Below are 3879 nucleotides of genomic sequence, written 5' to 3'. Positions count from 1 at the left end.
CGGCAGTCGCCAAAGTCGCGGTGCGTACTTTATTTGAGTTTTCCGCGGACAAATCCGACACCGGCACGGGGAGCTTGGAACGACATCGATTCGTCCATAGCATGTTTAGATAAGAATATTGACGAGTGGAAATAAAGTTAAACTTCAATAAATGAACATATTTCCTGTGATTTTCGTCGATATTGACACCAAGTTGCGGTAAAAGAAGAAGTCAAGTCACCCACGGTAAGAAAATGTAGGTTTCTGGCAATGACGCCCGGCGCTTTGTCATGCCGACAGGATCGTTCCCCAGCTAGCCGGCGCCGATCTCAGTGGAACCCCGGCAAAAAATATAACCTCACGTAAGTACACATACAATTGTAGGGTTTATGAGTGGTAATATTTGAAATGGTCCGCGAGCCGTGAACGTTCTTGATCGTCGTAACGTAACATGTGATAACATAACAGTTGTGCCTCGCCTGATGGTCATCATTTCCACTACACTTCCGGCTTGAGTTCAACTCAGGAATCTTCAACAAAGATTATATGCCCGTGTCGTTTCAAATGTTCAGAAATTGTTAACCTTGTTTCACTTCGTATCACAAATATTTTTAAATCTTGATAGATGCCACAGGAAATTACTTTGTAGCGGGCTACACCAGCCAGTGCGACGTGAAAATTCCAGCTAGATATACTCCTACTCGACTGTTCGGCAAGCTACAATGATAGGGGCGAAGTTAACTTAAAATGTAGTCTTTGATGAAATCTTACCGCCCGGCCCGTGGGTGGGGTGTTTGGCGCGCCGACAGGCAAAGTACTCTCAGCTCTCTATTAAACGTACCGGTACGTTTATTTTTTTTCGCCTCAAAATCCACCCGGTACATTCTTATTTTAGACGGTACTTTTATTTCTTTTTCATAATCGGAAAAGTTCCGGGAAAATTTGCGGTCCTGAATGTAAAATGACAAAAAAAAACACTTCTCCCGGCCCAGCCGACAGCAATTGAAAATGTCCCGGTACGTTCTGTTTTGCACGGTACGTTTACGAAGTTTTCAAAATCACGGCAAGTCTAAGAACATATTACCTCCCTTTTACATGTAAATTATATTTGGGAACACATATTGTGTCAAAAATATGAACTATAAGGGGCGTTATGTAAAGAAAAATTGGCGAAATTTGCAACATTTTTCACGCAACATGCACACACATCTCACTCAAAACTCCTTGCTCAGAACGATCTTTTTCTTGGGACTATGTTAAAATAATACCACAAAACAATGTATTCTAGCAATAACAACATGTGATACTCTCAAAAAGTCGAAAATCCTACCACAAATATGAAAATTTAGCGCTGGAAAAAGTCCAATTCTCATGCAGTGAAATACGTAAACATGTAGTTTCTCACGGTCGGCAGAGCTCACTTTTTGTGTGGGGGGGGCAATTATTTATATTCTTTATAAGTACAGATAAAACTCTTTCTCAAAAATAGACATAAGCAATTTGCAATTAACAAAGCTAATTCTAATGTAAAAGACCAAAAATAGGAGTATAATTGCAGTCTAATGTATGAACTTTCACAGAGAAATATTTTGCAAAAAGTTTCCCCCCTTCAAAAAGAATGTCTCAGTTTTTTCTAAGAACTGAGTTCTAAACTTGAAGCCCCGCCTCTACTCATTTGCATATCTCACTGGGCACACTTCAAAGCGTAGCAGGGTAACATAAAACCCTTGACTCTGGACTGTTGTGAAATGCAATGTGTTATAATGTTGCCATTTGTTTGAAACTGTGATTAGGATGTAGCATTGATCATTTACTTTGGAAAAAAGAGAAATATGCAATGCATAAATGGAAATTTGGGAAAGATAAAAAAGAAATAATTATGTTTAAGTCGCTTTAACATTAAATACTTGTAGATGATTATAAATTCTTTTGCACATGGCTTTTACAAACTAGTATCACAATTTGTATAGNATTTATATTCTTTATAATTACAGATAAAACTCTTTCTCAAAAATAGACATAAGCAATTTGCAATTAACAAAGCAAATTCTAATGTAAAAGACCAAAAATAGGAGTATAATTGCAGTCTAATGTATGAACTTTCACAGAGAAATATTTTGCAAAAAGTTTCCCCCCTTCAAAAAGAATGTCTCAGTTTTTTCTAAGAACTGAGTTCTAAACTTGAAGCCCCGCCTCTACTCATTTGCATATCTCACTGGGCACACTTCAAAGCGTAGCAGGGTAACATAAAACCCTTGACTCTGGACTGTTGTGAAATGCAATGTGTTACAATGTTGCCATTTGTTTGAAACTGTGATTAGGATGTAGCATTGATCATTTACTTTGGAAAAAAGAGAAATATGCAATGCATAAATGGAAATTTGGGAAAGATAAAAAAGAAATAATTATGTTTAAGTCGCTTTAACATTAAATACTTGTAGATGATTATAAATTCTTTTGCACATGGCTTTTACAAACTAGTATCACAATTTGTATAGAGCATATGTTAAGCATATGTTCAACTTCATGAGCTCTAAATGAAATCTTACTGATAGTTACCAAGCTGTAAAAAATCTACTCTTATTTTAAAACTTCATATATTACTGTTCCTGCTGATGCAATGCAATGATCAACAACAAATTGTATGAATGCAGAGAAGTCATATTGATGTATGACAGTGTAATATATATTACACTGCAAGTGATGCATATACTCCTCAAAAACCTGTATAAGAATACGGGCTGTTGACTTTGATAATTTTCCAGGGGGCACATTTATTTTGGGGGTATATTTATTAGGTTTTGAAGATTTGTTGGGGGAATCATATTCAAGGGGGTATGTTTATTCAGGACCTGTCAATAGTTGCAAGTGACAAGGTCATATAGACGCACACATATATACACCATGAGAACACATTTTTGGAGCATAGACGTTGCTTACATGTCAATTTTTAAAATTTTCCGGGGGGTACTTTTATTCCAGGGGGTACTTTTATTACATTTTGAAGATTTGTCCGGGGGGTACTTTTATTCCAGGGGGTACTTTTATTCGAGAGGTGAGAGTATACCTACAGCTGAAGAGGGCCGTGGCATGCGCAGCGCTGAGGACAGCTTTCCAGAACATGGACCCCGAGAAGGAAGTCTTTCTTTCCTCTGAACAGACTGTACTTATCAGTTTATTCCTTTGATTTTGTGACAAAAACATCTATCACATAACGAGAGATTACTTGAAACGCAGTCAAACTTGTCACTTTCTCCCGTTCGGAATTGCAAGTCCCATTGATCTCAGTAGTCTTTAGCTGTTGTGTAATTGGTTTCGGTGTGAATTTTAAATTCGGTAGCACCTCTACACCAAAATACTCCGCCCAGTTCTCCGCCTGTATGATTGTTACTCTCCATGGGTCGATCGGGCGGGCGCTATAAAGAAGTGTTCGGCGCATTTCGTATTAAAAACATTAAAGCTACGTACTTGTGCATCAACATTCAACTACCCCCCGTTACCGATAGAATCAGTATTTAAATATTGTCTTTTTTTCACAAATCTTTGACTATTGCTTGCTTGATCACCAACACTCTCCGGGATCCAAAGCTGTACGTTTCGACTTGCCTTACCCTTCGATGCGGTGGCGACGTCTTGCAAGTCGGCTGCGGCCAGCGGTGAAAACAAGGCCGAACATGAAGCGTTCCCCGCTACGTTACCATACAATCACATAGTACACGGCATAAATCTAGTTTTTAATTTTTTGGAACTACATGTCCACAGTGGTACCGGCCGTGCGTACGTTTCAGACGTGAATATTTGTCTCCCACCAGCCCCAAATCAGTGAGACAATCACATGGAAAAATGTGGGGGGGGGGCACCGAAAAATGGTTGGGGTTGGAAAAAAAAATTGAGCCGGAG

Source organism: Branchiostoma belcheri, unplaced genomic scaffold (genome assembly GCF_001625305.1).
Source record: "Branchiostoma belcheri isolate BF01 breed outbred unplaced genomic scaffold, Haploidv18h27 scaffold108, whole genome shotgun sequence".
Lineage (NCBI taxonomy): Eukaryota > Metazoa > Chordata > Leptocardii > Amphioxiformes > Branchiostomatidae > Branchiostoma > Branchiostoma belcheri.
This window is presented reverse-complemented; position numbering follows the sequence as displayed.